A 23,841-nucleotide genomic window follows, 5' to 3' on the forward strand; every position below is an offset into this window, starting at 1 on the left:
AAAAGATTAAAATCTAGAGGAGGGATAGCTCTTCCGGTCGCTTTAACGAGCTGGAAGGCCAAAACTCGGCAAACTTTTCATATTTTACGAGTCAGTGAAAAGAGCTCAAAGAAGACTCGTCTTTTGAGGAACGAGTGATAAACAGGGATAGCAGCAGATTCCAGGTACAAGTTGAAATATTCCAATCACGGCAGTGTCACAAGGATGGCTAAGTGAAATCACTCTTCGCAGCTGTTCCTCAAAATGGGTAAACAAACATATGGAGATGAACGATTGGCCAAATGAATGGATGGAGGTGAGACTGCAAGAACACGACCAAGGGCTTTAATATGGCTGTCAAAGGTTACATTTACCAAGGTTATTTACCGGTTCATTTTTTCTGGGTGAGCTTGAACTCTAGGGGAAGATTGCTCACAACTTATGTTTATTTTTTAACGAGCATGAACTATGTGCTAAAACTGCTCGGATCTTGCGTTTATTTTTTAACGAGCATGAACTGTGTGCTAAAACTGCTCGATCTTTTGCATGCCCCCAGCATCATAATAACGCATGTCAAAGGAGGGTGCCCCCCAAGCTTCATTGCATTCAACTTGGTGGTTGGAATGAAGGTTTACCTTTGAATTTTCAAAAGGGGATTTGTTTCATTTTTTAATGAGGTTGACATGAGATAAGAACTGTCCTCGGAGCCCACTATATTTACAGTATTTCCATTAGGGCGATGATCCATGCTGACAAAATGTTTAGGAATCTTCCGAATCCATTAGATATAGAAGATTTCATATTGTAGGTTTCCATTGTGGCCACTTCCGCTAGATCACTTGCAGGCGGTAGGGAAAAAGTACCCATTAAGGCAGGGTCTTTTAGGAGACCTACTCCGATATTTTGAAGCGAATGACTGTTTCCATGGATCATTGGAATGCTTCCCGTAACTTGTGAACTGTCGGGGAGGAAAGTTTGTTGGTCTATGACTGTAATTCCTCCTTGAAAGGGAAATGCAATCTTCCTGAAGTAGGTCGACACAACTGCGGCCATGGCATATATCCAGGGCCTTCCTAGTAGGATGTTGTAATCGAGGTTTCCATCAATTACTTCAACATCAATTCCTACTGTTTTGCCCCCTAGTTCAACTTGCAAGTTACTTAAAATCCCGTATGGAGTGTATGATCGTCCATCAAATGCTTTTAACATCGTCGACGATTTCGACAAGGGTGGTGAGCCTAAATTTTTCCAGCAACTCATCGACATAAGACATGTAGATGCCCCCTCATCAATAATTGTTCGATGAACAATTTTGTTGAGGGCTTTCACTTGAATAAGGAAAGCTAGTTGAGCTGGTAAGTTAGGGTCATATCCTTTATGATCAAAGGCCACAAGATTGGAATCCATTGGGCTAATCCCACCTATTGCTGATAATAAATTTTGCTCTTGGGAGGGGCAATTTTGCGGTACCTCAAGTGTCGACATAGCGGACGGCGATTGGGCCAGGTCCTCTATTATATTATAATTCTGTGCTATTTTGGCACTAGGATTAAATGTCGATTTGTGTACTACTCCCTTTGGAAACTTTATCATTGGTTTAGGAATGATGGGTGGCACAATTTTGGTCAAAGCTGTCGTCGAACTACTAGGTTGTTCATTAGCCTTGTTATTTGACAGCCATGGATTCCCGTAATCTTTATTCCTTGTCAAAGCATTATTCTGCTACTTTGAGGTAGACAACATAAGCACTTGGGATCGGGAAGCATTTTGATTAGCAACCAGATTTTGACCAGGATTAGGAAATGGATCAGTCAACACAGCTGAGGTTTTCGGACTCTTAAAGAATCTTTTAAGCTCAACTTTGCATGGACAATCTGCTGTCCAATGATCCTCATCGCATATATGACACCCCGAAGGGGGTTTCCCTTTTCTCCCTTTCTTTTTCTTCTTGTCTCCTGGTTGCTTCAGTTGTTTGCCCTTGTCGTCCGACACGGCACTTACTTCCGAGGCAAGAAGTCCTTCATTTGCATTTTGATTCGAAGTCTTACGGGTTTTCTTAGACGAATCCCGTGTTGACTTTGCATTTGCAGTGCCAATCACACCATCGCCGGCATGAGAGTCACTATTTGATCCAGGAGGGGGAGGAATTGAAAATTCCGGTCTAGGGGCGTCAGGTATCTTGTCATAGAGCGTGCCAGACTGAGTATATACTAAGTCTAAATACTGGGCACGAGCAATAACTTGCTCCTCTGTTATGACGCCTCCCTTGGCCACATCTTCTGTTATAGCAGGAAGAAGCGACTTTATAAACCACTCAGCTAAAAGCTGATCTGGAACATAAGTCTTTACCATTCTGCGACGACGACGCCACTCATGTATATGATCTGATATATGTGTGGCCGTTGTCTGCTTGAAATTGGTTAAGATCTCGGTTCCAGTTTTGTACCTTATAGGTAACTGAAAGTGTGTTAAGAAAGTCGTGGCTAGGGAACTAAAATTGTCGAAAGAGGCTCTAGGTAATTCAATATACCATTTAGCCGCCGGACCAGTCAATGTCCTCTGGAAAAGGAGAAGCCTTATCGAATCATCATTCAAGGTATTCGACGAACACCACAGATGGAAAGTCATCACATGATTCGACGGGTCTTCGCCAGGATTTCCATTGAATTTAGGAATGTCCGAAGGAAGTTTGTGAGGAATCGCTGGCCACCAATGGGCATAGGCGATTGGATCATTCGTCAATCGATGTAAATCTAGTAATTCTAGAGTCGCCACGAATGGCAACTGCTGATTTAGGTTTGGCGAGGCGTACCCAGGATACGATGGAATCGCCTGAGCAGTAGGCCTTTGCATACCAGCATAATGCAACTGATGTTGATAGGACTGATATGGCTGGTGGGCTTGGCCACTGTAAAGTGGTTGATTTAACCCGTTCTGAATATAGGGTTGCCCACTATTTGCAAAGATCTGTCGCTCAGATCCCTGGTACACCTGTTGAAACTGAGGTTGTTAGTATTGCATCATCCATGGCTGCGAAGCCATGTTTTGCTGTGCGATACTAACCGACGGACCAAGATGCGGGGTTATGGTTCCCGTTTGTATCTGTGTCGTCCCGGCAGTTGGCGATTGTGGTTGTGTTGCAGGGTCAAGGGGCTGTTGCATTACAACTTGGGGTTGACATACAACAGGCATCGATTGAACTTGCGACACGGTTACAATTGCTGGCGTCGTCGGGATGCTAGACATAGGTACACATTGTTGCATGGAATATACAACTCTCGGTTGTTGGGGCAACATAGGCACCCAACCACTCGTCGTAACTTCAGTCAAACCTGAATGCGGTTGAAAACTGCCGTATGGGTATCCTCCCGGAGGGGGAAGTGAAAGGGCATATTGCCCCCCATACGGTAACAATCCGGAGCTCAAGGGTATAGATTGCCTTTGAGGACTGGATGGTCCAAACTGATTTCCAAAGGGATCAATTTGTCTAGTTTCAACATAAGAATTACCGGGTATTATACCGGAAGAACAAACTGGAACAGACCAAGTTGTCATAATAGTCCCTGGGTGGACTCCTTCTAGCTGTTGAGAGCTAGTCGGGACAGCTGGTATGCCGGCAAACATCGTTGGAGTGACAGCAGGAGCTTCTGCTGTCGCTGTGTCATTTGGCACAGTCCTAGATGTCGACGGTTGCTCAGACATTTTAAGTCTATCCAATAAACTGCCTAACGATTCTACAGGAACTTCCACTGGCGATGGACAAACTTCTGATGCAGAAGGAAAAAGAGTGATGCCTACTCCAAAATGAGTTGGGGTATTTGCTTGCTGGTCCTCTACGATTTCCTCTATTGCAATCAGACCAGGAGGAAGAGGAAGACCGTCAGGTCCGTAAAAGATTTCTGGTGCCGAAGAAGGGGTTGCTTCGACAGCGACAGTTGTTTGAGCAACAAGACTCTGTGGACCGGTTTCAGATGGAACTGGTTCAGTTATGCAAGTACTTGTTCTCAGACTAGGATCAGTACAACTGTCCCTCTATCGCTGTTGAACTTCTTCAATAGAGGCAGGGATTCCAGAAATATTAGGAGTGACCAGAATCTCAGATGTAGTTGGAACTGTTGTTCTAACTTTAATGGGAGATTTTGACCCGGTCAAGCGAGTTTGCTTTGTCCGTACTACTCTCGATTCCGGAGACAAAGACGGTTGACTCGCGAGTCTCCTCGAACGACGGAGTTCTAATTGACTTTCCTCCATGGTTGCGGATTACTCGATCAACTAAAATACAAAAAGGGGAATTATGTTTCCGTATTGAATGAATTTTATTAGACGCTTTTAGACACAACTTTGCTTTTTCATGTTTTAAGAGTCGAGAAAAAGCTAAAGATGACTCTAGTCGCCTTCGATGTATTAACGAGCCCGAAGTGACAAATGCTCGGTTGGACTTTTTCAGTTATAGAGTTTGAAAAAGGCCAAAAGAAACTGCTCTGGAGATCTAGGCAGAGGGTGTGCCAAACCTTTCGCGAAACCACAGAATACGTTTTACGGTACGGGTGGTCGATCTTCGTGAATGCTGTGTTCACTGCATCGCGATCAGTAGGGCGGCCGACACGGCTTCCTAAGGATAAAGGATAAATGCCTATAGGGGTCTCCCAATATACGCGACGGTACGCGGGAGCACAAGTCCGTATTAGTGCTATCGTCCCTCAGGAGGAATCACCCACCTTCGTAGAGATCGACAGTCACTACGTTTAACGACGCCGGAACACGTCTCTACCTAGACCTCTATTGTGAGCGTTATGTTACAAAGCGTTTTTAGATTCATTCAATATATTTTAAGTTGATCTTGTTTAGCAGTTTGTCTTTCAGGATCACCACGAGATGTATTGGTACAAATTCCTAAATGCAGCTAAAATGATAAGCAAGCTTTACAATCTTTTTAGCTTTGAAAATCCTAACTACTGAGGGGAGAGAAAAACATTATCTTTCCACACAGAGCACAAAGCACAAACTAATGCACTTTCCCCTAGATCAATCACGCAAACTTATCAAAAAATGCAAATGCAAGATGCATGTATTTCTTTTCTTTTCCCTTAATGTTGATGTAGACAAAAGGAAACTGTCGTATAATTTTCGAATTCAATTTGAAGCGTAAACAAACAAGTTTTGTCTAAAATCAAAAGATGCCTTACAGGTACTTGTTTCGACACTAAAAATATATGAATTCAAACCATAAAATGAAAAACAAACAAACTCAAACAGTCATGAACAGTAATAAAACTAGCTCTTAAGATCACGACGACACTTTTACAGTTCAGGATCTAAGAGGCCACGGCTATACTGGTTTGCTTTTCACAATGGGAAACTGTAACTGAAACAAGAAATACTGAAAGAACAATCACAGTTTCATCACACAACTGAGGCGGAATGATGTCAAGGAAAGTTGGTTTACAGCAAGTACTAATGACAAGCAATCAGCAGCAAATAACAGTGAAAACAGGGCCAAGACTCAGTGGGAAACCTCAGGAAGACATAGCCTAACTGGTTCAGCGCAGGCTCTGGTCTATCAAACTGACTCTCAGCGCAGTTCCCGAAGGGAGTACCTGCGTTGAAATGCAGACTGCCTTTGGACAGCCTGCACTGAGACACGAGAGTTGCGTTTACAAGGATTTCCGGGTCATAAAAAGCTCAAAAATTCACTGTTTTTGCTGAAATAAAAAGCTATAGGTCAAGTACAAGCTAAGGGATGATCAAGAGGATGAAAAGCTATCACAAAGAGCACAAGAGTCTTTCGTAGATCATCTCTCCAAATCATGAATCTGCTCAGAGAATGAGCAAGAGTAGCAGCCCCTCTACTTCGCTTTTGATATAGTCAAAAGCTTTTTGATTTGGTACTCTTTTGTTCAGGAAATGAATAGCAAAGATACTACAAACACCAACAAGATACTAGGCTCCCCAGCGGAGTCGCCAGTTTGTTGTGGGGAAAAGTATCCGACTCGGAATGACCCTATCCCTACTCTAAGGGTGATAGTTCCTTAGCAACAACTGAAAGTAAAGCTTTGATATTTTTCCTTTATGAAAGTACAGAGAAGGAAGAAAAGATTGACCAACCGATGTCTTTCACTTTTGTCGATCCTGTCTTCTCTCTTTGCCTCTTGTTCCCAGCTCCTTGCTCCCTTTGCCGGCCCAGCTACACAAAGATCCTGCAAAACAAGAGAGGGAAACTACAAGAAACATGTACTCATAACTGATGCATGGATTAGAATGGATCAAATATACAGATAAAAACAATACATCATTGCAATACAAGTATATAGGAGAACATCAAAGCTTTATTGATAGAAGAAAAAGGTTCTGAGAAGGTTACAACCATAAATGGCTCCAATCCAGCAGCACCTCCCCAGCAGCAAGAAATCTCCTCTTCTCCTCTATAAAAGCAATCACCCAATAGCTCTAACTGTAAACCAACAGCACTTCCTTGCTTTGCACAAAATTCCAGCCTCCCTAGACCTCATAGAAGAGCTCTATATATAGGGTAGAAGGAGAAAGGATGAGTCAGCTTGAGACTGACATAAAGCTGCCTTGTGTCCTCTCCCTCTTCAGTTAAACTTTAGTTCTTGAGTCCACTTGGAGATCCTTGCTTCCACATGGAGATCAAGTACCTCTTACTCATCACAGGGCGAATTCCTCGAACCAAGTGTCAGTTTGGAAGCTTCCTGGGCAATTGACACCTTGCAGAATGACTGTGCCACTTGGCCAATCTCGCCCAGCGCAGGTAGCCTTCATTGGTTTTGACTTTCAGCGCAGGTACAAGGAGGAGCAGTTGACATTCAGCGCAGATGCTCAATGGAGCAGCTGACATGATCCAAAAATAGCCTGTTTTTGAGTGTTTTCAGGTGGAGAACTGATAGGAAGTGCTGTGGTTTGCTGACCTTGTTCCTCTAGGGGTAATAACAACATGTTTAGGGACTGAGGATCCCTGTAATTATTGACATTTCATGCTCCATGCTGCGAGGCACAAAAATGTCTATAACACCTGCGTATATGTCTTTTCCTTCATTCTAAAAGCCAGAGCTGAGTTCTATCACCAGAGTGAGTTGCCATCAAGGACAACACCTGTTCCATAGTTCCAAACTTGTGCCATAATGCAAACAATCTCCCCCTTTGGACTTTATGGCAACCCAAAGATCCTCAAAGTCATTCTCCCCCTTTGTCATCAAGGGCAAAGGGTTGTGCTCCCCTTGAGTACATCCTGAAATCTCTGCCCTGCTGTGCTGACCATGCTCCCCCTGACAGTAGGCAAGATCTACAAAAAGATGTTCTTCAATAAGAACCATGACTTTACATTATAAAAGACCTTCCTATCACCAAAAGACTCAATACATACATCCATCACCCAACAAAGTGTAGATCATCCACCCAACCAAGTGGGGATACATCAGAAATTTACATATGACAACCAAGTACATTACATCTTCATCCCAGGCATAGTGGGGAAACCAAAATAGGCCGTTACATGACCTTGACACCATAAAAGAGATACATGACATAGAGACGAAATATCTAGAGCAAGACTTATGAAATTCACCAATAACTGATATCAGTAGCATCTGTCAATCACCATTCAAATCAACAACCATGATTTCCTTCTGTTCTCCCTCTGCATTTGTTCCACCTGAAACCAACAATAGTTGTGAACTAGAACCAAAAGCTTCTAAGATAATGCCAACAATGCATCATTAGAAGTTTATCTGCTCCCCCTGAACCTGTGCCAGATGGTCTCTGTCAGACCCATATCAGATTATCTTCAACCAGAGCCTGTCCCTACTGATATCCATCAAGCCTCCATATACATGACTGTATCTGTATAAACCAGCGTATGTACGCGGATCCTCTTCATCCAACTCGCGTACACCCATTTTTCTCTGAAACAGACAAGTTTCAACAGCAAGATGATGCATCAACTACTCCCAGCTTCTGTCTGAGGTATTCAAAAGTTTCCCTGGGCAGTGGTTTGGTGAGAATATCAGCAACTTGTTCCTTAGAGGGAACATACTCCAATTTGACCTTTTGTTCCAACACTTGTTCCCGGAGAAAATGATACTTGATCGGTATGTGCTTAGTCTTTGAATGCATGGTAGGATTCTTTGAGGTACTGATAGCACTTGTATTATCACATAAGATGGAGATAGGTGGAGTACAAGTGATTTTAAAATCCTGCAAAGTTTGCATCATCCAAAGGAGTTGTGTGCAACAAGATGCGGCAGCCACATATTCTGCTTCAGCTGTAGATAGAGCAATCGAACTCTGTTTCTTGCTGAACCAAGATACTAATCTGGAACCCATAAAGAATTCACCACCACTTGTGCTTTTTCTATTATCCACGCTTCCAGCCCAATCTGCATCTGTATAAGCATGAAGAGTGAGATCTGTATCTCTTGGATACCACAAGCCATAGTTTTGAGTTCCTTGAAGATACTTGAAAATTCTCTTTACTGCTTGAAGATGGGTTTACTTAGGATTTGCCTGAAATCTTCCAACTATTCCCACTACATGCATGATGTCTGGTCGGGTACCTGTCAAATAAAGTAGACTTCCAATCATGGATCTATAGGTTGGTTGATGCACTGCTGCTGATTCATCATTTGCACTAAGGCTGCATCCTATAACCATAGCGGTACATACTGGTTTTGAATCTTCCATGCCATACTTCTTCAAAATCTGCTTGAGGTACTTAGTTTGAGATAAAAAGATACCGCCTTCATTTTGTTGGATTTGTAGACCAAGAAAATATGTCAGCTCTCTAAGTAATGAAATTTCAAATTCTTTCTGCATCTCCAAGACAAAGTTTTGACTCATAGCTTCTTCATTGCTGCCAAAGATAATATTATCTACATACACAACAAGTATTAGCAATTTGTTATTTTCAATTTTTATATAAAGATTGCTATCTGCTACTCCTTTTGAAAAGCCTTGTTGATGAAGGTATTTGTCCAAACGATAGTACCAAGCCCTTGGAGCCTGTTTAAGACCATAGAGAGCCTTTTTTAGTCTGCATACAAGATTTGGATCATTCCCAAGAATGAAACCATCTGGTTGCTCAATGTACACTTCTTCTTCTAAGTCTCCATTCAGAAAGGTTGATTTCACGTCCATTTGAAATACTTTGAACTTCTGAAAGCTAGAGAGAGCAAGGAACATTCTGATGGCCTCAAGTCTAGCAATGGGAGCAAAAGTTTCTTCAAAGTCTATTCCTTCTTGTTGAGCATACCCTTTACAAACAAGTCTGGCCTTGTTTCTAATCACTTCCCCATTTTCATTCAACTTGTTTTTGAAGATCCATTTTGTCCCTATGACATTCTTATCTTTTGGTCTAGGAACCAACTCCCAAGTGTCATTCTTTTCGATCTGCTCAAGTTCTTCATCCATTGCCTTGATCCAGCATTCATCTTTGCATGCCTCTTTTACATTTTGTGGTTTAGTGGAGGAGAGCAATGCCAAATAGCTTGAGGCTTCTGCAATTGTTCTTCTTGTTTGTATACCTGCCTCCTTTTGCCCCAAAATTTGAGATTCTAGATGATTCTTCTGAATGTACCTGGATGGAGTCTTATCTTCTATTCTTATCTGTTCTTCTGGTGCCTCTTGAGCTTCTTCTTCATCATAAGTCTGATTTGATGTTGAAGGATAGTCCTCATCATCTTCGAAATCTTCGGAATTCACTTGCCTAGGAATGTTTCCTTCTTCATCAACCACTACATCAATGCTGTCAACAATTCTTCCAAGTCTTTTGTTGTAACACTTATATGCTTTGCTGTGGGGAGAATAACCAAGGAGAATGCCTTCATCTGCTCTAGGTTCAAACTTGCCAAGATTTTCATCATTATTTTTAATATAGCATTTGCTTCCAAAAATTTTGAAATATTTTACCGAAGGAGTCTCACCATACCAGAGCTCATGAGGAGTTTGAGTGCTGTTCACCCGGACATTTGTCTTGTTGAGAATAACAACTGCAGCAAATGCGGCTTCACCCCAAAAGGTTGCGAGAGTTCCAGACTCATCAAGCATTGCACGAGCCATTTGTTGAACCATTCTGTTCATCCTTTCCACTACTCCATTTTGTTGAGGAGTCATAGCTGTAGATAATTCCCTTCTTATTCCATGTTCTTCACAAAAATCGAAAAATTCATTTGAGGTAAACTCTCCTCCTCGATCATACCTGAGGCATTTGATTCTGTGATCTGATTCGTTCTCCACCAAGGCTTTGAATGATTTGAACTTTTCAAAGGCTTCATCTTTGTGCTTCATAAGTCCTATCCAACACATCCTGGAATAGTCATCAATGAATAATATAAAATATTCTTCTCCTCGAGGTGACCTTTTCCTAGTTGGACCACATACATCAGTATGGACAAGTTCAAGCGGCCTGCTAGCTGATCCTTCCTTCTCAGGGAAGTTAGTTCTGGTTTGCTTACCAAACTGACATGATTTGCATATTGTATTGTCTGGGATTCTGATGTCTGGAAGACCACGAACTACCTGATATTTGCATGCTTTCCTTATCTATGAGAAACTAAGATGCCCCAATCTTCTATGCCATAGCCAGTGTTCATCATTCTTGCTCAGATAGCATTGATGTTGTCCTTCTTTGAATATGTATAAATTATTTGGAGTCCTTATGCCTTTGATCACTGTTTTTCCGGTATCAAGATCACGAACACTACATCCATTTGATCGAAATATTACCTCAGTTCCTTGATCACACATTTGTCTGACACTTAATAGATTATTCTTTAAGCCATCAACATACATGACATTTCCAGCTTTGACCCTTTCTTTCAAATGAACAGAACCTTTACCTTTAATGAGAGCAGGGGTGTCATTTCCAAAAGAAACCTTCTTCTCCTTCTCTAAGGCACTATATGACTTAAGTTTTACTTTATCACCTGTCATATGTTTTGAACATCCATTGTTGATGTACCATTGATTTTCCTGCCCTTCCGCATATAAGGCTATACCACATCTTTCTGGTTGGGGTTCTTTTATTCTCCATGATTTGGCACTTGAGGCTTGCTCCTTCTGAGTTGTCTGTCGAAACCTGCTCCTGCATTCAGAATCTTCATGACCGAAATTGTTACAAATAGAACATTCTATTTCATTTTCAAGAGCAGAGAAGTTGTTGTAGGTCCTTTTCATGATCCCAGTCATACTCCTCTGTTTATGAGCTTCTCTAGTCATGATTGTTTTATAGGAAACACATTGAGCTGCTTTGTGACCAAAGTTATGACAAGAAAAATATTGGCCATTGAAGAAACTCCTGTGATTATCAAATCTACCAGCCAAATGATTGTAGTTCCTATTGGCATCCATTCTTGAGGCAAATTGAGAAGGTTTTACCTGTGGCTGGTTGTAGCTTCTGTTTGTCCTTAAAGTAGATTGCCCCCAATTTACCTGGTGATTTCCATTGGGTCTTTGTTCACTTCTCCTTGCAGCATCAAGATAACTCTTGGAGGTAGATGGTTTCTGCGCTTGAGTTGTTTCTTCATTATATCCCAGACCTGTCTTGATTAGTGGAGAGCGCTGCACTTTGATAATCTCATCTAATGTGTCAAATCCTTTAACAAATCTAAGATTAAGAGCTTTTGTTTTCTCAATCTCTTTTCTCAGACCCACAATTTCACATTCTAACTTTTCATGACGTTTTTCCTTTTCAGCAAGTTGGAATTGTAGAGTATCTATGATCACATTCTTCTCTTCTAAACAAATTTTGAGTTTAGAAATCTCTTCATAAAGACTTTCTTCATTTATAGCATCCACAAAATCATCATCTTCAAAAGCCATTAAAAGTTTATATTTATTACCTTGTTCATCTTCGTCACTATTTGAAAGTCCATCACTATCTTCATGAGTGTAATAGCTTTTCTTATTTACATTCTGTTTCTTGTTCCATCTAACAGGTTCCTTACCCTTGTCAATCTTATCTTTATGAGGACATTTGGCAGCATAGTGACCGACTCTTCCACAAGCAAAGCATTTGAAAGGTAACTTACCTCTGAATCTTCCTGCACCCCGTTGAAGGTTCTTGACAAAATTTGATTCTTCCTCTTCTTCTGGCATATGTCCTGACTCATAGTATTCTCCTTTTCCTGATGCCTTGAATGCAACTTCTCTCTTGTCTGATGGTCCTCCTTTCCTCATTTCATAAGCAGTTAGAATTCCGTGCAGCTGTGACATGGTAAGGTTCCGTAGATTCTCCTTTTCTTCTATTGCAGAAACTTTTGATTCAAACTTAGGGGACAAAGATCTTAGAACTTTTTCAACCCCAATAGCCTCTTTTATTTATTCACCCAAATTTTTCATACACTTAACAATCTCATCTACACGAAGGAAATAGTTAGCCACACTTTCATCATTGTGCATTCAGAGATTTTCATACTGAATTCTGAGGGTTTGAAGTTTTGCTCGTTTTACCTGTTCATCTCCTTCATAGCTCAGAACAATCTTGTCCCATATTTCTTTTGCGGATTTATACTGCATAACCTTGACGAATTCTGATTGAGATAGACATCCTAATAGAGTATTGACAACCTTTGCATTTGTTTCATATTGCTTCTTTCCAGCCGGATCTGTAGGAGTTGTGGATGGAAAAGTATACCCTGTATCTATGATATCCCAGACTTCTGTACCAAGAGATTGCAGATAGGTTGTGACTCTTACCTTCCAATAGACGAAGTTGGTACCATAAAAAATTGGTGGCCTGATAGATGCTTCTCTCTCGTAGTTGCTCATGATGATGGATCTTCCTTCAAGCGATCAAGCTTCTTTAGAAGGACCTGCTCTGATTCCAATTGTTGGAAATAATACTGAGAGGGGGGGGTGAATCAGTATTATCAAGTCACTTATTTTCTTTTTCAAACCCAGATCATATACGCTACTTCAGTTAGATAAAACCACATATATACGCAACTACAGAGAAGGAAACCCGCGTATGCAATGCAGACTTATAATTTAATTTATATTATAGATGTTGATCATTAATATGCGTATTAGAATCAAATAAATAGTAACCAGAAACAGTAAAACAGAGCTGAAGACAATCACACACAAGAACACAAGATATAAGGTGGAAACCCAATGTGGGTGAAAACCACCTGCTGAAATTCGTCTCTATCTTCTTTTAATTATAAACTTCTTGTTACAATGTACTTGTGCAGTCCTTTACCAGTACATAGGCTGCAACCTGCAGAGAGCTACAACCCTCTCTCATTCTCCAGCTTCTCCTGGAAGGGAGCTACAACCCCCTTAGCTCTTGCACTAGCCAAGATACTAGTACGTAGGTGCTGGCCTACTGAAGGCTACAACCTTCTCTTTCTTCCAGGGACCACGTTTCATAAATTTTCAGACTAGATCCATGAACATCAATCAATCATCAAGAATTTCTGCATCAAACAATCTCCTTTTCACCAATTAGAACTGAATCAAGTAGATACTTCTCTGACAGCTGTACCCAGAACACAGTAACAGTAATCACACACCAAATTCTGAACCTAGAACACTGCACCAATCAAACAGAAGCAGCTAGAACACAACTCAAGAGATGTACGCTACTTCAATAACCAGAAACCTGCGTGCATACGCTTCTGTGTGTGGACAAACCTACGTATACACTGTTTTTATTCACTGAACCAGCGTGTATACGTGCCTTCATTTCACTGAACCTGCGTACAGATCTATAAAGGATAATTCACTCTTTCAAATATTCAGACACTAATTAACCCAGATTATCAGATTTATAGATCAAGCATGCGCCACATATAACAGATCAAAATCATACAAAGATACTATCATTCAAGCCTTAAGATTATGACCCATCAATAGAACTTATCCTTCTCTTTGCGCTAAGGTTCCTCCTTCATTCAGATCCAGATCTGCACCATAACCCCAATCACCAATATTTCAGATCTAGCACATATTAGATATTCAATTAATTCAGATGATCCTTTGCCAAATGATCTCCTTCCTCTTTTATAGACTTAGGCCTTTCACAATACCACGGTCCAAAACCATAACAAAACAATACCATGGACCCAATACTTGGGATCAACACTCTTGACGAGATACCATGGCCCAAAACCATAGGTTCAATTACCAAGGACTAAATACCACGGACCAAAAGTAAGTTCTCCAACATGTACGCGCTTTTCCTTTCGTGAAAGTGCGTGTATACATATACGCGCCTTTGTAATGTCTAACCCACATGTATACACGCCTTAGTCTAGGTGAACCTGCGTATATGTCTTTTCCTTCATTCTGAAAGCCTGAGCACGTGCCTTTGTAATGTCTAACCCGCGTTGTTACCGGGAATAGTGTCTATGCAGAACTGCTAATCCCATTAAGGTTGGCAGCTACCATAGAAACAAACAAAGTAAACTACTTTTGTTTTCCTTTATGAGAGATAGATGAGAGAAGAATAAAGGAGACCAACCTCTGTCTTGTGCTTGGTTCCTTGCTCGATTCCTCTCTCTTCTGATAGTCCTTTGCCGCTTGCCTTTCTTGTATAGCCAGCTTCACAGAGTACTTGTAGAATCAAAGCAGCATAACACTATACGAGAACATGGATCTATTATCATAAACAATCTAGGATAAGATGTAAATTGACCATACAAATGCATAAAACATAAATCACACAAAAGTATGGAGGAAAACTTGAATAACTTTATTGATAATCAAGAAAGAGCCAAGAGAGTTACAACCAATCATTCTAACCCAGCATCATCCTCTCAGCAAGTGAGCCCTTCTTCACCTCATGAAAAAGCTTAGATCACCCAACACTATGATGTTGCCTCAAGAAACCAACAACAATTCCTTACAAGATGCAAAATTCCAACCTCTGGATCTCTGGGATGAGGGATCCATATATAGATGTCTGCAAGGGAGATGAGTCAGCTTGTGATTTGATTAGTGTCTTCCCTCTGATAGTTCTTGATTCCACTTGGAGATTGATGATCTCTTACTCATCCCTGGTCGAATTCAGAGAGGCAAGTGTCACAGGAGAAGTTTCTGGAAGATTCCATGCTTCTCCACCTCGCAGATTGACACTTCCATTTGTCCCTTCTCGCCCATCGCACCCCATAGAAGGGCTTTTTGAAATGCAACACACCTACTGTGTGCATTTAGGTGGGATGCAACGCACTTTGCCTATGGAGCAGGTGAAATGGTCCAGTTTTGACCAGTTCTGAGTGTTTTTTTCATGGAGAACTTCTGGGAGGAGCTGTAATCAGTTGACCTTGTTCTTTTAGGGGTTGGAACAACACCTTTAGGGACTTAGGAGCCCTTACTTTATGGAAATTTATGCTTGGGGTTGCAGTGCCCAAAAATGTCTATAACAGTTGCCCCGTAAAGCATGAGGTCGTTAATCTTTTTTGATGTCGGGTGAAATGCTTTATCATGAGGATCCGAAGTTCTTTCAAGCTGGAAGGAGACCTGTAATAAGATACAATACAATAACCTATCTTCATAATATTTTCATGATCTAGTTGAGGGGGCATTCCCATGCTTAGCTTTATAAATTCATTTTCATGTACATAGGACAGACAATTGTCTGAGTGTAGACTGATGATTCTGGTAGAACCATCATCCCTTAGATTGGATGATTATCTGTGCAACAATGATGTACATTTGATGTCTTTATTTTCATGAATATATATCGCAGCCCGGATGGATGAAACTAGATCCAGGGTCTTCAATCTCATTCGATCTTCACTCAAAGTACAAGTCGATCCATGTGAGAGATGTTCTGGAGTCGAACATGGAAAGACATTGCCTGATTACCAGCCAATGATGTAAGCTGTTAACAGGCGCGAGAGGAATCACCGATAATGATAATGATCCTCAAGGTACTGCAATACAATTCACGTGGTGTGAATAAGGGACTTGGCATTGAACACCACGCAAAATCTTTCGGTCGAAGGCCATTGATGTAAACCTGTTGCCAGAAGTGAGAAACTTGCCATTGAGGCATGCAAGCTTTAAAGTACTGAAATGGGTGTTCCTAGATCGACTTCTTGGATAATGAGCTGATGTTGACAAGAAGTGATCCATCATAGGAGGGCCTTAATGAATCCCACATCAATGACACAGAACAGAGCAAATGATTTTAATGGAGGTGAAAATTATCTAGTGATATAAGGTTCAGGGTGGCGGTCATGAAAGAATGGAGCATAAATGTATTGCAGCAGGTGAGACACAGGTGAATTCTCTGAGTGACTTCTCTTGAACATATCGGTGACACTGACATGATGGATTGGTAGCATTAATCCCAAATGTAGATGGTGTGATGTGACCATGGTGATGTGACTGGTGAATGAAACAACCCAACCCGACTTGGATGCGGAGTGAAAGTGTCATGTTCAAGAGCGACTTGCTACCAACAAAGTTTCTTCAAGTTTTCTTCCCAATTTTTCCCCAGTCATTGCTGACCAGTACCTCTTTATTTTTGTCAAGCTTGAGGAGGATAACATATGCTTGTTATATAATTTTCCCTTCGGGCAAACCCATCGCTATGTTTTAACTAGCCGAGCGATAGTGAAACTCGTTCTTGTCTGTTATGGACAAGTTTGTCGCTATTAGGTTTTAACGAGTTTAACGACAAAGATAACTCGGTCCTTTTCAATTTTAGAGAGTCTGAAAAGGGACGTAAAGGAAACTCCAAAAATCCTTTTTCGTCATCTAATCCCTTAGGTCCGAAAAAGTATAAAAAAATACAGAAGGGATGAATTTTCGGTACTTTTAACGAGCCGAACAAAGCAAGCGCTCGATCTTTTTGTGTAATAATTCCTCAGGTCCAAAAAGATTAAAATCTAAAGGAGGGATAGCACTTCCGGTCACTTTAACGAGCTGGAGAGGCCAATGGCTCAGCAATCTTTTCATATTTTACGAGTCAGCTAAAAAGAGCTTAAAGGAGACTCGTTTTTTGAGGAACGAGTGATAAATTCGGGTAGCAGCTGATTCCAGGTAAGGTTTGGAATTTCCCAATCACGACAGTGTTACAAGGATGGCTAATAGAATCACTCTTCGCAGCTGTTCCTCAAAATGGCTAAACAATCAAGTGGAGGTGAATGATCGGCCAATACAAAGTGGAGGTGCTGATGAGAACACGACCAAGGCTTCAAAGGCTGAAGTACTACATTCACGATGGTTATTTACCAGAAATTGGTTCATTTTTTAATGAGCTTAAACGCTGGGGGAAACATTTGCTCATTGCTTATGTTTATTTTTTAACGAGCATGAAGTCCGCGTTAAAACTGCTCGATTAATCTAGTCATATAATAAGAATGTTTCATATATAAAAACGACATTATTTCAAAGCTTTTCCTGACATCCTTTCTTTATGCAAGTTAGGAAACGACCAATCCTACGAGTTTAAAGGGTTAGAGGACCTACAAATTTAAAAAATAAATGGTCGCTCTTCGCTTGCATGCCCCCAGGTATAGAGACATAGAGTTTCAAGGTTACCCCGCAATTTCGCAGACAAAACATTTGTTTTGCCAAAAAGGCCTACCTCTTTCAGGTTACCAAAGATTGTTCTATTTGTACCACAAACAAAAAACTTCTTCAGCGACGTCTAACGAAATAGACAAAGGCGAGTGGTGCAGACGCCACCACTCACATAACTTTGACGAGGGAATCTTATTCCAGTCTAACCCCCTTTTCCAATTGCGGACGGGAGTGTCAGACTAGTCATATATCCTTTGCGGAAACCTATGCTATACTTGAAGTTTTCCTGCTGAAGCAGACCAGGGTGCATGCCCCCTGGGTTTCAGTCATGTCCCCCGAATCACTCGCACTCATCAGGCGGACGGACTGGGGATTGATGAGACATTCCTTGCGTGAAAAGACCATTCAGGGATGGTATATGACTATTTGCTATGTGTGAACTGGGGAATGAAAGCTGGTCTACGAGCTTGACCACTCTTCCTTCGTGCAGAAAAAACATTACTCTAAAGAGTGATGAGACAATGGCTCCCATGCAATAAATATAGTCTCGCCCAAGGAGTAGATTATAATCCAGGGGTCCTTGGACTACCATTACGTTCATGTGAACGGTTTTCCCTCTCAATGTTATGGGCACATTGGGAAGGATCCCTAACGGTTGACTGGTTCCTTTGTCAAAGCCTGTTAGATTTCTCATCTTAGGCAAAAGCAATGGAGAACCAAGCGCTTTCCAAGCAGTTGAGGAAAGGATACTCACAGAAGCCCCTTCATCTATGATGGTACCGGCCATAACCATTCTATATATTTTAGCAATGATTCGGAATGGTATAATAGCCGGTAAACAGGGTCTGCCTAGTAGATTCCAGTCAAAGGAAACAACTAGGTTGCTTGGAGGTGGGACCGAATAGACGGCCGGGTACGACTTTGACGAACTTCCTTCCTGTGGTAAAGGAATGGGTAAATTGCCCCCATGTTCATCAGAGTCTGTGCTTACAAAAAGAATTTGGACGGTGTCATCCTTGTTCTCTTTGGTGACTTTATCATCTGAAGATGGAACCTCTGAGGTCAACTGTCGCCTCGACCTTTTGACTTTCGTCTGGTATGGATTCAGATGTTTTTTATTCAGTGATAGATACTTCGGCCGACCACCTGGGTGGGTCAGCCGGATTTTCAACTAGTGACGGACTTGGCAAGAGTTTCTTATATCCAAGAGGGAGTCGTAACGGTGAAACCGGACGGTCATCCAAAACTCTTTTAGCCCCGTCTAAGAAGGGACAACGGTTGACGACATGATCGCCTTCACACAGTTTACAGGGAAATTTGCATTTTCCTTTTTGTCCAAGGGCTTCACTTTCACTAGTTGACGGTGTATTTTCAACATGATCATCAGAGGTTGACAACACTGGGTTGTGCAAATGAGGAGACCAGTCCCTTAAGATCCGAGGGATGCAAAGACAATCTCTATGATAGTGGTCTCCTTTGCAAATGACACATGGCGATTTAGGCCTGGTTAGTGCAGTGTGTGGATTTTCGCTAGACGACGCTTGGTTACCCCTTTTCGCCTTTGGCTCCTTCTTCTTCTTCTATTTCTTCTTCTTTTCCTTCTTCTTCTCAGGTACTTGATTTTTGGCTTTACCAGCCCCATCAAGCGAAGAGGAAGGAGGAGAGGAAGAATTGGACGAAGTAGAGGGTTGGGGGTAACTCTGGAATTATCTAGTTGCTGACTCGATTGTTCAGGAACCGCGGTGTTCTGAACGACAGAGGTTGAGAAAAGCCATATGGGCAAGCCTATTGTCAATCTTCATTAAATTTATTTTATAGTTGATCTTGCTTAAGAAATTTTCCTTTCAGGTTCACCGCGTGATGTAGATGTACAATTCTTAAAATGCAATCTAAGATGATAAACAGTCGTTTTATCTTCTTTGTGCAATGAAAATCCTAGCTACTAAGGAAAGAGAGATGGTGTTCTTTCAACAAAGAGCATAGAGCACACACTATATGCACTGTCCTAAATCAAACCAATCAAACAGTCTAAATGAAAATGCACATGCATGTATTTGTTTTCAGCCTTCTTAATATGTGAATGATAAAAAGAAAGCTAATGCAAAAATCTGAATTATTTTTCAAAGCGAAAATTACTAACAAGTTTCTTTTCAAAATCAAAATGAAGACAATGACAACACTTTGCGATTTGGAAATGAAAACTTGCTTTCGACACTAGAAAAACTACTAATTCAGATCGAATACAATAGTAACAGGGTAATCGACTATCAAGAATAATCAGATTCTCTTCTATGACTGAAAACGACACTTGCGACACTTTCAAATCAAGAAACGAAAATACAATTACGTTACTTCTTTGTAAAGGAGAACTGAAAATGACTCAAAAAATACATAAAAACATTTACAGTTCTTTGCACAATGGAGGCGGAATAACAGCAAGGAAAGGGGTTTCAAACAGAGGTGTACTGACTACAGGCAGTAAAACTCTTGAATAGATCTGAAAAGAGTGAACACAGAAACCAAAATTTAGGAACAATGCCTAGTCTGATTAGTGCACCTGTAACACAGTGAAATTGAACTACAATGCACCTACTACACTCGGGAAGTGCGCTGAATTTGAGATTCACAGAACAGACAGTGCGCTGGACCAGGGACAAGACTTTGATTGGGTTCCGGGTCACAGTTTGCAGTTCAGTTCAGGGATTTTGGCCGAGCAAGTGGTAATCAGTAAATCAATCACAGGGGTAGATCTAAGGAGGTTACTAGAGCCACCACGAGGGCAATTAGAAAGCTTGTAAATCAATTGTTTAATTCATAAACAAAACCCGGAGATTGACTGAAGCAGCATTGATCTACTTTGCACTTGCATAGCAAATGCAGTTCGAAGGCTAGCTGGCTTGACTTCAGGCTCTGTCTGTAAGTTTATAAAGTAAACAAATGTAGATAAATAATCAATCTATTCGCTCCCCAGCGGAGTCGCCATTTTGTTACCAGGAATAGTGTCTATGCAGAACTACTAATCCCACTAAGGCTGGTAGCTACCTTAGAAACAAACAAAGTAAAACTACTTTTGTTTTCCTTTATGAAAGATAGATGAGAGAAGAATAAAGGAGACCAACCTCTATCTTGCGCTTGGTTCTTTGCTCGATTTCTCTCTCTTCTGATAGTCCTTTGCCGCTTGCCTTTCTTGTATAGCCAGCTTCACAGAGTACCTGTAGAATCAAAGCAGCATAACACTATACGAGAAAATGGATCTATTATCATAAACAATCTAGGATCAGATGTAAATTGACCATACAAATGCATAAAACATAAATCACACAAGAGTATGGAGGAAAACTTGAATAGCTTTATTGATAATCAAGAAAGAGCCAAGAGAGTTACAACCAATCGTTCTAACCCAGCATCATCCTCGTAGCAAGTGAGCCCTTCTTCACCTCATGAAAAAGCTTAGATCACCCAACACTATGATGTTGCCTCAAGAAACCAACAGCAATTCCTTACAAGATGCAAAATTCCAGCCTCTGGATCTCTGGGATGAGGGATCCATATATAGATGTCTGTAAGGGAGATGAGTCAGCTTGTGATTTGATTAGTGTCTTCCCTCTGATAGTTCTTGATTCCACTTGGAGATTGATGATCTCTTACTCATCCCTGGTCGAATTCAAAGAGGCAAGTGTCACAGGAGAAGTTTCTGGAAGATTCCATGCTTCTCCACCTCGCTGATTGACACTACCATTTGTCCCTTCTCGCCCATCGCACCCCATAGAAGGGCTTTTTGAAATGCAATGCACCTACTGTGTGCATTTAGGTGGGATGCAACGCACTTTGCCTATGGAGCAGGTGAAATGGTCCAGTTTTGACCAGTTCTGAGTGTTTTTTTCATGGAGAACTTCTGGGAGGAGCTATAATCAGTTGACCTTGTTCTTTTAGGGGTTGGAACAACACCTTTAGGGACTTAGGAGCCCTTACTTTATGGACATTTATGCTTGGGGTTGCAGTGCCCAAAAATGTCTATAACACGCGTGTATACGCGCCTTAGTTTAGGTGAACCTGCATATATGTCTTTTCCTTCATTCTGAAAGCCAGAGTTGAGTTCTGTCACCAGAGTGAGTTGCCATCAAGGACAACACCTGTTCAATAGTTCCAAACTTGTGCCATAATGCCAAAAAAGAGGTAATTCAAGAGTACCTTTATCTAGTTAGGAAGTAGCTTAGCAGGGTTGTTTCTCATGCTGATAACTATTATGCTGCATTGTATTTTTATTTTTTTAGTGATAGATCCTTCTATTAAATCTCCAAGCACACTTTGGCACCCATGGAAATATCTACTTATTTCACGATGAATGAGATGGGGACCAGGCATTTGAGAGGACTCTTATTTTTGTAGAGGAGAGGAGTTATGTGAGGTGAGAGGAGTTCTGTGACATATATTGAAGGATGAATTGTACCATTTTATGACACCAACCATCTCCATGCCACAGTAGTCGATCTCTATTGCATCGAGGGAGCAATGATAAACTATTCCACTATAAAGAATTGGTATGTCGGGGACAAGGAATGTAGATGTGGGATTTATAATTTTATTACGAAAAGAGGTTTGTGCGATGGAGACAAATCAAGGATTTCATTGACCTGACCAGAGACTGGTTCAAAAATCACCTGGAAATACTCAAGCATTGTTTTGAAAGGCGATAATGCAATATGAGAGTTCTATTTTGTTGCCTTGAAAAATAACTATCAATAATGGGGGACAAAGATGATCCATATAGGGAAGAATTGTAGGAGTAGGATTGTTTCTAAAATTATATCTATAGGCAATTCAAGGGACTACTATACATGATTAGTGCAGGTGCAACCAAATTATCATAATGCAAGAAATTTTTCACAGTGTGATTTGATGCTCATTGGTGACCAGGAAGCTGCAAATACTTATCGTTACATTCAGGTACAATTGAGTTGCATTCTAAAGTCTCTAATTTCATTTATTTTATTACTTCTTGTGTCCTTGTCTCTATTAATTTAATTAGGGTAGGATTGGAATGGGTTAAAAAATCAAGCATATCATTGAGTCTAATAGACACCCACATGTCACTACATGTCATTGTGCATACTCTTTGTTTTTGATACAATTAGAAGTAAGAAATATGATGTGTGCACACACAAAAAATCCTAGCACGCATGATGAATCCCCCTCCAATTCCATTTTCTATGGTGACATTTTATTTTCTTTGTTTATACAAGTCATTTAGCCACATAGTGACCATTATCGAATGTTGAGGTATATGTCATATAAGTATTTTATAGTGTACTTTATTTTATATTCAAGTATTCATTGTCTTTCATGGCATATACTCTGCATTGTATCTTCTTTCATTTTCAGAAGAGGAACTCAATATTGATGGTAATAAGCAACAATTGAAAAAAGAGGAGAACAATAACACCGGAGCGACAAATGCAAAATGAGAGAGAGAAGAGAATCTGTTTAGTGATACCCTTAGAGCCAATATCTTGCATAAGACACACTCATAGAGACTGATGGTCAAGCCTTTAGAGTTGGTGAATTCACTTGCAATGCTTTGTCAACATAGTGATAATGTTTTGAAATGATGAAACAATATTTCATGTGTAACTTGTAGCCCAACCCATATTAAGTTGGAAACTCATATTGTAATACTTGATATTTTATATAATAAGATTAATATGGTTGAAATTATTTTTATTTGCACTTGATATTATTTAGTCTCGTAATTAACATATGTAACTTTGTGTTATCATATTATATAAACATGCACATTGTATGACATTTTCTTAAAATTTAGTCGCAAAATCATACTAATTAATTTATGGTGATTAATAATAAACACATAAAATCAATCTAAAACTACTAAATTAGTAGTTTATATTAATTAATGATGAACACGAATAAAATGAATATATGACTAAATTAGTCGTTTATAATGATTATGAATGAAATTAAATGAAATGAATAGAAACTACTAAATTAGTCGTTTATATAATGAATATGAAAATACTAAAGAAAGATAAATGACTACTATAAATGATAAATTTCTTATTATTAAATGATGACTAAATTTTGCATATATACGACTATTAGTAGCTAATTTATAGCATCTTATAACACAACTAAAATTTAGTCATATTTATTTGGTCATTAATTGGTTTTAAATTATGACTAAAATTTGCATATATATGACTATTAGTAGCTAATTTACAGTATCTTATAACACGACCAATGTTTTGGTCATATTTCTTTGGTCATTAATTGGTTTTCTCGAGGATTCATATAGTAATATATTTTATTATATATTTGGTCATTAATTGCGACAATTAATGACTAAACCAATGAAAAATT

This window comes from Pinus tabuliformis, chromosome 5_2 (genome assembly GCF_031772625.1).
Source record: "Pinus tabuliformis cultivar Carrire ecotype Pingquan chromosome 5_2, CPIR1, whole genome shotgun sequence".
Taxonomy (NCBI): Eukaryota; Viridiplantae; Streptophyta; class Pinopsida; order Pinales; family Pinaceae; genus Pinus; species Pinus tabuliformis.